The sequence below is a fragment of the Ambystoma mexicanum genome, chromosome 9 (genome assembly GCF_040938575.1).
Source record: "Ambystoma mexicanum isolate Mex_15411 chromosome 9, UKY_AmexF1_1, whole genome shotgun sequence".
In the NCBI taxonomy this organism is placed as follows: domain Eukaryota; kingdom Metazoa; phylum Chordata; class Amphibia; order Caudata; family Ambystomatidae; genus Ambystoma; species Ambystoma mexicanum.
The window spans coordinates 755257754-755271085 of NC_090931.1; positions in this window are offsets into that span (position 1 = coordinate 755257754).

The following is a 13332-nucleotide window of genomic DNA, read 5'->3' on the forward strand; positions in this document are numbered from 1 at the left end:
TAACACCTTTCAACATGGAGCATGGAACAACCAATGTAATAATCACTTCAAACTACTACTGTAATTGGAGAACAATTGCACACTTATAATGTGTCTATATAGACACAGCTACCCTGTACCCGCATCTGCCATGATAGTTATAGCCATGGCTAGATCGGCCTGCCAAAGTATACAATGTCCCATTTGCTTGACCGTAGCAACAAGTAATGCACCATCACACATATAGCCACAGCTACAACCCGCACTGACTGATTGGTTGGTGGGCATAGCTGCAGTTATTCACCAAACCCAAAGACAACTTCTTTACTTTTCCACATTGATTTTTCTTCTGACTACTGAGCAGGTTGTTTGTAAAGTATAAGGAGATGTTGAACAAACTCCTCATGTTTTCCCATCCTTGTTTGCAGTTCTTTGTCTATTTACCTCTTTCCTTCATCCTGTCATTAGTTCTGTTTGTCAATTTATTATTTTAGTTCTTAGACGATCTATTTTATGAAGTTAGTGTAGATGACGAGTGGGGTAGGGTGAGGGGGGTGTGGGTAGAGAGGGTGTGCCTAGGGTGGGTGAGGTAGAGAGGGTGGAAGTAGGCTGGGAGGTATTAGAGAGGGTGGGAGTAGGGTGAATGGTTGCGAGTATCAAGGGTGGGGTTAAGGTGAGTGGGTATTGGTACAAAATGTGAAGTACGATGGTGAGAGTACAGAGGCTGGGGGGTTGAATATGAACATTGTACATTGAATATCGTGGTTATTGGGCTTAGAAATTGCAATAAGCATCATATTAGGTATGGGTACTTAGATATGGTGAGAAGGGTATACGTTGCACTTGTCTCTCTGTAATAAAAAAACAGTATAATTAGTTATAGAACATACTTTATGAAATACAAGTTACAGTTGTACACACATGTTGAATTTTGTTTACCCTCATCAGTAGTACATTGTATGCACTATGTTCGATACAACATTTGAGCATGGTACACTGTTGTTGTCTACAAATATAATAATGATTGGGTCACAGGGAAACAATCGAAGTGGATTGAAAAAGCCCCATACACTTTCTTAGATCTGAAGCAGTGCAATATTTAGTGCTGCAAATGTCACAACTGGATCATGGTGCAAGATTCCATTTTAATCCAGAGAAAATTTAGGACAAATGCCCACAAATACACCTTTAACCTCAGAGGCAATTTTCACCAGGACTCAAAAAATGGCATATGGTTTAATTATTTGGCCCTTTATTGTACATGCCTATTGTACAAATAAGTGGAATACGAGGATACTCCTATTCAGTGTAGAGTAATTCTGACAAATAATTTGCATGTTGGCCACAAACTTGCATCTAAAATGTTTTTATTGGAATGCCTTAATCATGAAAATGTAGGCAATAAAGGGATTATTTTCCTTCAAGGTACTTGCCAAATTCCTGTAACTAGCCACATTACACCCTATCTGAGTGCAGCAGGTGAAGTGTTCAACTGGCTGCAGCAGATATTGTGTACCTGCCCCAGCCAACAGTGTACCTCCTAGTGTTCTGCAATTTCAAGTGGAGCAGCAACTGTACAGTGCTGCGGAATGGGGATGCCCCATTGAGTTTGGGTTTATGTACAGAGTCATTTGTACTTCTGATTCCAGTAGCACTACCATGGTCTTGGTGGGGATGGAACAGATGGTCTTGTTTCTGGGTCTCAAGTTCTGCTCAATCAATGGGGCCTGTCTGACCTGCATCCTTAAGCTAGAGCCATCTCAGCAGGCACATCTAAAGCATCTCCTGCAAGCCCATCCAACTGCCTGCACCACTCTGCTCCCTCCACTGGGGGCTTCCATAACTATCTGCAGACACCGGCCGTTGTCTGTGGATCCAACATGGCGACTGTTTAAAAAAATATGACGCAAGGACCGGCCGCAGATATAACTAATTCTTTTTTACCTACTTTTTGCACTGGTCGGATTCACCCCAAATTTACAAAAGCATGCATTCAGGTCCAAGCCACGGCTCCTTGCTTAACTTTGGTGAAAATCCATCATCGGTTTGGCCTGCAGTGGCAAGCATACATTTGTTTCCAGTACGTCTGTGAGGATTTGCACACATTCTGGGACCCCCCTATAACTTTGCACCTCTAGACAAAACTGCACCAAACTTCACAGCATCATTCCGAAGGGGCCATAATGCTTTTTTGCAAGGTTTGGTGAGGATTCATCCAGGGGGGTAATGTTATAAGCTTCTCAAAAAAGTGTTCTTTCTATGAGTTGAACAATTTAACAATAAAACAGGGCTGCAACCGCAGGCCCTGTAATATACAAATATAAAAATGTATCTTAATGATCAGTTTAGGTAAATAATGTTTCACAACACAACCCTGGAAATTCAGCTGAAGCCAACTTAACTGTGTGCCCTCTATTGTGCAGCCTATGGCCACAATGATGACATCCCTGGTGACATCACTGTTTACATCATTGCTGACATCACTAATTTCCTCATCTAGGGCCTCATTGTTGAATCACTGATAACATTTCAACACTAACTGGTCATGATTAGTGGCCATCGCTTTTATCTATGCCCACCATATATTTTAACATATTAAGGGCCACTAGCCATAGCTTTTGGTCATGCTCACTGTATATTTTACAATATTAGGGGCCACTAGCTAGGACCTTCATCTATGGCCAGTGGCCATGTCCTTTGTCCATGCCCACTGTATATTTCACAACACTATCCAGCGACTAGCCATGGCTTTCGGTCATGGCCAGTGGCCACGTCCTTCATTCATCCTCTCTGTATATTTTAACACATTAAGGGCAGTAGCCATGGCCTTCAGACATGATCAGTGGCCATGGCCTTCCTCACTGTACATTTTCAAAAATGAATGGACCCTAGCGATGTCCTTCAGCCATTGTCAGTGGCCATGTACTTCAGCCATGCCCACTGTATATTTTACAACATTATCCGGCCACTAGCTATGGCATTCAGCTATAGCCAGTGGTCACAGGCTCTGCCCATCCCCAATGTATATTTTAACACATTAAGGGGCCACTATCTATGACTTTTGGTCATGGCCAGTGGCCATAGTTTTCGGCCATGCCCACTGTATATTGTAAAACACTAACCAGCCACTAACCAAGGGCTTCGGCCATGACTCGTGACCACAGCCTTGGCCATGGCAAAGGCCACGGCCTAAATTGCTATTTAGATCATAAACGTTTTAAAAGTTAACTCATAAATGATGCTATGCCTGAAGTCTCCACACAGATAATGTAATTAGTGATGTCACCAGTGATGTCACCAATGATATCATCAGTGATGTCATCATTGTGGTCTTAGGCTGCGCAACAGCAGGCATACCATTAAGGTTGCTTTAGTTTAATTTCCATGGGTTTTGTTGTGATACATTTTTTTCTTTTAATTTCAAGAGATTTGTTATTCTATAGATTTTTCCCGTGCCACTGGCCATGGCCTTTTATCATGGCCAGTAGTCACCGCCTTTGGCCATGCCCACTCTGTATTTGAAAACACTTGCGCATACTCATTGATCTCCCCTATAATACTATATCCCCCATAATGCCATTTTCTACAGAATTGTGAATCCCTTCTCTCCTAATAAAAATGTCCACTTAGGCTTTGCAATGGGAATGCGCTGAGTTAAGACAGTTCTGAGTTCCCCAATGCATTGAATTTTAGGGTTTTTGTTACGATAAGTTTCTTACCTTAACTACATTTTTTTCTTTGAATATATACATATATACATTCTTTTTAAATTGATTTATTTGTATAACCACGGCCAGGAGAGAGGCAATGAAATAGGCTCACAGTATCCGTAGACATCCATTGTAGTCACAGCTAATGCTATTACTGTCATTGTACCCAGAACTACAATAAACAATACTCACGTCTATTATACACACATTAAAAACATGCTCTTTTAAGACACGCTGTATTGGAAAGCGCTTTTGAAATGATCACCCTACGATCCACCTTGGTGACCAATTCTGAAGACCAAAGTGTGAGGGAGTTACCTTAACAAGAGACTGGCAGTGATACAGCTCCCCTTGCGTTCTCTCGCCGATTACTGTGCGAAAACAACGCCTGTTGCTTCAGTATTTTCTATTATGTGGCTCTTTAGAGACGAGCAACAAGAGTTTTGTAAAAATTGCTAATGTAATTAAATACAAAGTCAAATAAAAAAAAAATAAGAAAAAGGACCAATTAAGGATTATTGATCCATTTAAACAGTCTGTGTTTTTTATTGTCTATTTTTTAAACTTAAGGGGTGGCCCTTAAAAGGACAATTGTGGGGTATGGAAAGATGAGGGAGAAACTGGGAAGGAAAGAACATTAAGGAAGGAACATAACTCAAAATTGTACTAAACTAAAAAATATATGTTTTTCTCTGACAATGCGTATCAGTAATCCTCTTACAAATTCCTTTAGAAATATCCAAATAAACTTCCAGTGTATCTCAGTGTTATTCCTTCAGGCGTTTTATTAATTTTCTTTAACCAAACATAAAACAACCCAAACTCCCCCAAAAAAAGAAATATCTGTCTACAAGTCTTAGAGGTTGTGCAAAAACTCTTTGCAGAGTTCTGTGGTGATACCAGAAACAGATACTCAGCCACTGCTTCTACAAGACTTTCCCAATTCCCTCAACATCAATGTTTGTCATAGTTTCACAATAAATTATTTCCTTATAATCATCTGAAGGAGATTCATCATCTGACAAATCAGTAAATGAATTGTCAGATACTTGCTTGCAACTGTGCTCCATTGCTTCACCTTTCTCGAACAATAATATATACCTGAAATGTCCTCCAATAACACACTATATGAACTCTTTCACCCTTACAACTGAAAATGACACAGTTCTTTCTCAGTAAAATGTAAAATAAATACCATCATCCAATGTCATAACACCTTTCAACATGGAGCATGGAACAACCAATGTAATAATCACTTCAAACTACTATTGTAATTGGAGAACAATTGCACACTTATAATTTGTCTATATAGACACAGCTACCCTGTACCCGCATCTGCCATGATAGTTATAGCCATGGCTAGATCGGCCTGCCAAAGTATACAATGTCCCATTTTCTTGACCGTAGCAACAAGTAATGCACCATCACACATATAGCCACAGCTACAACCCGCACTGACTGATTGGTTGGTGGGCATAGCTGCAGTTATTCACCACACCCAAAGACAACTTCTTTACTTTTCCACATTGATTTTTCTTCTGACTACTGAGCAGGTTGTTTGTAAAGTATAAGGAGATGTTGAACAAACTCCTCATGTTTTCCCATCCTTGTTTGCAGTTCTTTGTCTATTTACCTCTTTCCTTCATCCTGTCATTAGTTCTGTTTGTCAATTTATTATTTTAGTTCTTAGACAATCTATTTTATGAAGTTAGTGTAGATGACGAGTGGGGTAGGGTGAGGGGGGTGTGGGTAGAGAGGGTGTGCCTAGGGTGGGTGAGGTAGAGAGGGTGGAAGTAGGCTGGGAGGCATTAGAGAGGGTGGGAGTAGGGTGAATGGTTGCAAGTATCAAGGGTGGGGTTAAGGTGAGTGGGTATGGGTACACAATGTGGAGTACGATGGTGAGAGTACAGAGGCTGGGAGGTTGAATATGAACATTGTACATTGAATATTGTGGTTATTGGGCTTAGAAATTGCAATAAGCATCATATTAGGTATGGGTACTTAGATATGGTGAGAAGGGTATACGTTGCACTTGTCTCTCTGTAATAAAAAAACAGTATAATTAGTTATAGAACATACTTTATGAAATACAAGTTACAGTTGTACACACATGTTGAATTTTGTTTACCCTCATCAGTAGTACATTGTATGCACTATGTTCGATACAACATTTGAGCATGGTACACTGTTGTTGTCTACAAATATAATAATGATTGGGTCACAGGGAAACAATCGAAGTGGATTGAAAAAGCCCCATACACTTTCTTAGATCTGAAGCAGTGCAATATTTAGTGCTGCAAATGTCACAACTGGATCATGGTGCAAGATTCCATTTTATTCCAGAGAAAATTTAGGACAAATGCCCACAAATACACCTTTAACCTCAGAGGCAATTTTCACCAGGACACAAAAAATGGCATATGGTTTAATTATTTGGCCCTTTATTGTACATGCCTATTGTACAAATAAGTGGAATACGAGGATACTCCTATTCAGTGTAGAGTAATTCTGACAAATAATTTGTATGGTGGCCACAAACTCAAATCTTGCATATAAAATGTTTTTATTGGAATGCCTTAATCATGAAAATGTAGGCAATAAAGGGATTATTTTCCTTCAAGGTACTTGCCAAATTCCTGTAACTAGCCACATTACACCCTATCTGAGTGCAGCAGGTGAAGTGTTCAACTGGCTGCAGCAGATATTGTGTACCTGCCCCAGCCAACAGTGTACCTCCTAGTGTTCTGCAATTTCAAGTGGAGCAGCAACTGTACAGTGCTGCGGAATGGGGATGCCCCATTGAGTTTGGGTTTATGTACAGAGTCATTTGTACTTCTGATTCCAGTAGCACTACCATGGTCTTGGTGGGGATGGAACAGATGGTCTTGTTTCTGGGTCTCAAGTTCTGCTCAATCAATGGGGCCTGTCTGACCTGCATCCTTAAGCTAGAGCCATCTCAGCAGGCACATCTAAAGCATCTCCTGCAAGCCCATCCAACTGCCTGCACCACTCTGCTCCCTCCACTGGGGGCTTCCATAACTAATAGTAAGTCATGTCTGTCTGCCAGGGCATGCTGATTGGCTAGCCTTCCTGCACAATTCCCACACAATTCTGGTCATCACTGGTGACATCACTAATTACATCATAGATTACATCACTGATAAGATCAATAATTACATTAAATGGGACATTACTGATTATATAAGTTAGAATATTTGTGTTGACCTCTTTCGATACATATTTTTATTTTATTACACTTATCAATAATAACAACGGGACATGGAACAATACACTGATACAGAAGCTTGATATGATTACATGTGGAGCATTCATTTGTAGTACTTATCAACTTATAAAGTTTTAAATAAAAATATGTAACATTATACAAATGGTTTGAATTCCATGTATTTGTAAGAAATTACAATACTTCATTGCAGGGAAAGTAACTGATTCTGGTAAATCAATTTCAGTTATTTCAAACATAATGTAGTCAGTATGTGTAGTAGTAAAGAAATAAGAAGTCTTAGAAGTAGAAACACGTTTAATAGTAAGTGTTATGAAAATAGTCATGGCTCACATTTAAATTTACATGCTCCTTACAGTAACAACATTACATGAACACATTATTTCTAAATGTCAAGTTTTATCCCCCAAAAAATTATCACATACAAAAGGAAGCCCATCTGCATTGTGATAATATATAATCTAAGAATTGGAAGCTTGTTTAATATGCAATAAAATCAGCTACTTATACTACATAAATGTATACCGTGTGTTACATTTAAAGAAACAAGGGCAGAATACATTGCACTGTGTAAGTATAAAATATGTACTTAAATGCTATGTTAAAAAATAGTTGTCATATTTCAAAATGTAATTAATCAAATCAGTGATGTCATGCATGATGTAATTAGTGACGCCATCAGTTATGTCTTGTATGATGTAATTAGTGATGTCCCAAGTCATCCCGTCAGTGATGTCACGAGTGATGTCATCTGCAATTGCATCGTTGTTGTCATACATTGCACAAAAAGGGGTGCATAGTTAAGGTGGACTTACTCAAAATGCAATTGCAGAATTTCGAGGTTTGTTGCGTTAAATATGATTACCATATCTCTCTCTTAACCAAAGGGTTTTTTCATTGAATTTCAAATGTTTTGTTGCTATGTATATTTCACATTAAATCTGTTTGCCTTAACTCTCTCCTAACTGAATTTCAAGGGTTTTGTTATACTATAGTTCCAGGGTCTCAAACAAGTAGCTAATGAGCCACTGGTAGCTCGTCTGAGGCTTCCCAGTAGCTCCTCGCTTCAGACACCAGAATGAGCACGGTTCTTGTATTTTGGTGTCTGAAGTCGCTTGTCCTCTTCCCCTGCCTCCTCCCTCTCCATTCAAACGCTGTGTGCACAGTGGGAAGAGGAGCTGCATCTGGGCTTGAAGGGCTTAGGGCAGTATCCCAACAAGGAGTTAACTATTAATAACAAATGTAAATGGGAAATTTGTGTTTTGTCCTTTATCACCAAGAGGTGCAAATGATGGGTGATTAGAAATGAAGGGCTGCATACATCTGAATACCATGTGAAAGAAAGCTGGGGCTGTGATTGTTTCAGTCTCACTGTGTTTCTTTACATTTCTTTCAGTTAGTATTACTTTGCATGTTGGTAATTGTAGGCTTTCAATCCGAATGGGGAAAATAAAGCTACATCTGTAATTGTTTTTGCTCAGTGTGTGTGTGTGTGTGTTTTGTGTGTGTGTGTGTGTGTATGTAATAAAAGACAATTTGTGTGCGTCCCAGTTTACAAGAAAAAAGGTACATCTATAAGTATGTGTTGCTGTTTATGGTAAAATTGTGAATTCATTTTTTTCAATTTGAAGATACTGAGTTCTCTGTTTTAAGGCAGTAGTTTCCCAATTGAACGTAAGGTTAAGATGGAATTTGCTGTGAAATAGAGGAGCCCACTTCTATACATGTCCCAATACAGGAATTCAAGAAGTAACAGCAAGTAGACATTCAAGTAACTGTGGAAAACTACTAGCTGCACTGCATTCTGGTGCTTGTCCACTTGAATTTATAAAACTAAACAGCAATGTAAAATGGAATTTGCTATCAATGCCAGGATGTACATAACATGATTGAGAATTCTGTTTCAGCCTATGATTTTCCAAACAGGAGTACACATGAAGTAAATAGGTGAGCACTGGTTGATAATGTATATATTTTGCTATATCTATGATTATTACAGCCTAAATCTAGTTACTAAGTAACAGAGCACTGTACAAAACCTGGTGGTGAATACAGGAAGAGAGCATTGATGAGAGCTATGGGATGGGAGATCAATTGATAGGGTTGATCCCACTTGGCTATGTACACAAACCGGGAGGTCTGCGGAAATCTGTGGGGAACCTGTATGCATATGTTCAAATTCTGGCTGGGAGTTTTCAGCCTTTCAATACTAGGTTGAAATGGTGCAATTTATTAGCACTATTGTTGCTACAAATTGAGCAAAACAGCATACTATGTACAAGTATTTCTCTAACACATGGAAAATGTTAATAGCACTGCACTATAAAACACATTTTGATGCCGCTGCAAAGAGCTGTACGTACAACCCACGCAAGGCCCTGTGGTCATGTATCAGAATGACCTACATGATTCATGCAGGGAGGCAGTAATCCTGTTAGCTGTTCTCTGTGATACTGCAGCCAGTTGACAGGTCATTACCAATTATGAATATGTCACCCCTCACTACAACCATATTCTCTTTGCTCAAAATAGGAATTTCATTATTCATATATTGTCTGTTTGGGTTGTTATAATATTTATGCACATTTCAAGTCATTGATTTTAGCCCTGTAATTTACACTTTATTTCCACATGTTCTTTTGTTCCTGCTTGACAATTATTTGACATAACTTTTAAGGTTAGTTAACAAAGTATTCTTGGCTTACTTTTCCTTGGCTGAATTCTGTGACCTGACATGTAAGCAATTTGCATGAATTCAGGATATGCTAAACTGGCAGTGGATTTTATTTCTTGACAAAGCAGAACGTGGTATATGCTCAATGATTTTAAAACCATGTAACACATTGATAGAAATACTCCACAAATTGTTTTTGCACATGCCACCCCAAAGGAAACAAATACAGCACCCTTGTTGAAATGCTGGATACAAATGCAAACTCACCATCAAACAAAAGATGTACCATTTCCATCCAGAGTATAAACCTGATTTTGTTGCTTCCAGCGTTGATAGAAAATTTGCATTTTTAATCTATGATGCCCAAGTGACAGTGGGAAAAAAGAGTTAACGTTGAGAGGGGTTTTGCAATAATACACACAAATTGTGAACAACAATTCCAAAAGGAAGCTGATACACTAAATGCTGCAATGCAAATACTGTTGCATAGGCATCCTTCAAAGTTGCTAATTATTTCATTTTAAATGAATGTATTTTTACAGACTGTGCAATTGTGAAGGGTGCAATGACTCATGACTCTGTTGTAAGACATGTTAAATACTATCCTGAATTTATGACTGCCATGTCAGGTGTGCAGTTAGGTGCAAAAAATGTCACAAGAAGGGTATCTGCACTCTTAGCCAATGTGTTGGCCTAACTCTGCAAACCTGCCTTTTTTAGACATTAAGTTCCTGAATTCAAAACTTGAATCCTGTTTGACAGAATCTGAGTGCTGTTGCTGTATCAAGCTACACACCTGATTACTGAGCACTGGTGGATAGCATGCAGTGCCATCCTTCACACTGAATGTCTCAATTGGTTTCCTACATTTTTATATGCTTCAGAATTGTTAGGAGGCAACTACTAATAAATAATAATTAAATAAAGATGTTTTTGAAATTATTCCTTTGTTAGGTGCAAATAAACCACCCCAAAATAATCGTGGTACAAATTCTCATACTCATCGACATCACCACCCCAGTTTGCCCATCAACTCCAAGTAGCTCTTGCTAACATAAAGGTTGGAGACCCCTGCTATAGTTTCTTCGGGCCCACTAGCTATAGCTTTCGGGCGTGGCCATGGTGCATGTTGTTCCAATAGGTTTCTTTGGGCTACACTAGCCTTGACCTTCAGATATGGCCATTGTCAACGGCCGAAGGCCATAGCAACTGTACATGTAGCACCAATACGTTTCTTTGGGGCCCACTAGCCATGGCCTTCAGCCATGTCCACTGCACATATTGCACCAATAGGTTTCTTTGAGGACCACTAGCCATGGCTTTCAGTCATGGGCAGTGACCACGGCCTTAGTTCATAGAACTGTGCATGTTGCACCGATAGGCTTCATTGGGGCCCACTAGCTATGGCCTTTGGCCGTGGTCTCTGGACATGTTGTGCCCGTAGGTTTCTTTAGGGCCCAGTAGCCATGCCCTAGGGCACAGAGATACATTATTCTCTGCCAAGGAGATGTAATCCCTCAGGTGTAAAATTACTTTGGTTTGCACTCTCCACCCATGCCTGTGGGATTTTCACAATATTCTCCCAATAATGTTCGAAAATCTGGCCGAAGTTCATAGCCACTGTACATGTAGCACCAATAAGTTTCTTTGGGGCCCACTAGCCATGGCCTTCAGCCATGGTCACTGCACATATTGCACCAATAGGTTTATTTGGGGACCACTAGCCATGGCCTTCAGTCATGGTCCATTGCATGGCTTTCGGTCATGGAACTGTGCACCAATAGGTTTCTTCAGAGCCCACTAGCCATGGCATTTGGCCGTGTACACTGTACATGTTGCACCAATAGATATCTTTGGGAGCCACAAGCCATGGCCTTGAGCACAGAGATACATTAGTCTCTACCAAGGAGATGTAATCACTCAGGTGTAAAATTACTTGTGTTTTCACTCTCTGCTTATACCAGTGGGATTTTCCTGGTATTCTCCCAATAATGCTCGATAATCCAAAACTCTTCCCTGTCCTCACAAGCATTCACCAAGTTTCCCCCTCCTCTTTGCATGGTGCCCCCACTCCGCTCAATTGCTTTTTTCCTCCACAGTCATCTATTGGCCATTACCCTCTATCACTGTTTGGTTTGTGTGGCACATTTTCTTCTCCAAGGTGAACTTGATTGAAATGCCAGTGCTGAATTTCAGGAGTTTTGTTGCATTAAATATGGTCAGCTTAACTTTCTATTAACAAATGGTTTTTCACTGAAGTTCATGGGTTTTGCTATACCTAAGTTTCCTTAGGGCCCACTAGTCACATGTTGTACCAATAGTTTTCTTTTGAGGACACTAGCCATGGCCTTCAGCCATTGCCAGTGGCCATGACCGAACATGTTGCATAGTTTCTTAAGGACTCACTAGCTATGGCCTTCGGTCGTGGCCTCTGTGCAAGTTGCACCAATATCTTTCTTTTGGGCCAACTAGGTATGGCCACTGGCCATGTCAAACCATCAATCTGTTACCAAACACCCATTGCCCCTTACCCAATAGAGTAGCAGTTTGCCAAATCCCACAATAACTGGAATAATTGCTCTGAATTAAAAAGTCTTCGACATCCTCACAAGCACTAAACATGTGTCCCTCTTCTTTTTTCCCAGGTCCCCTCACTCCACTCAATTGTTTTTTTCCCTTCCTTACCCCCTCCCTTTACCCCCTATGATTCATTGCTTCTTGTGACTCACATTTCTTTCTGAGCATGTCTTGTGGTGCTGTGGCTGTACTCTAACAGGATTCCAACTCCTTCCCCTGATGTACTGAAGAGATTCTACCCATAATGGACTCCCCAACCGACCCACAAAAATCCCCAACTTCACATGGTATCTTCTTTCTCACTCCCAAGCTCTAGCCTGATGTGATTGCTATCACTGTTCATATAGCTCATATGGCCAGGCAAACTAAATGCTGTGGTTCCAAACAATCAGTGCTACCATAGTAGTGATAAACAGAACAGTTTTGAGTCTCATTCTTAAGGCCAGAACGTTATTAGACTCTGTAAGGTCATGGGGGAGTTCATTCCAAAGTTTGATAGCATCACTTTTCCTTCTCAAAATAACGTTTTTAGTTCTTTCATTCTCCCGATAATATTGTGGTAATCACTCACATCGAGCACAAAAAAGATGCATTTTTTCATGTGTCAAAAGCTGCTCTGCCTCTCGGCTGCAAAGCAGCAAGTCCGATATATATAAAGGTTTTAAGGAACAGACAGCAACCACAAGTCTCTGTCGTATATTTTAAAAACTACTGGATGGATTTATGCCAAACCAGTCGAGGAAATTAAGTCAATAATTTATGCCCAAATTGTACCTTTTTTGGTCTAAATCTGCCAAGTGGTTTCCATGATATGGATGTTCAAAACTGCACTTTTCGTCTATGGAAAATGAATGGGGCTAGACTGAAAACTGCATTTTTATGTTTTCTTAACAATTTTTTTCTTTTTCAAAAATGGTTCCACACAATTCCAGTTTGGGGGGGCTCTTTACAATCCTTTGGTTTAGAAGATTTCATCTAAATCCATTCAGCTAGACAAAGTTATTAGGCTCTCTCAGCCTCTCTGCTGCACCAAGATGGATACAAAGTATTTAAGGTGCACGGGGCACCCCGTTCTGTGTCGAATATTTTAAAAACTACTGAATGGATTTACTCAAAACCAGTTAATGAATTTAAGTCTGAAAATAATC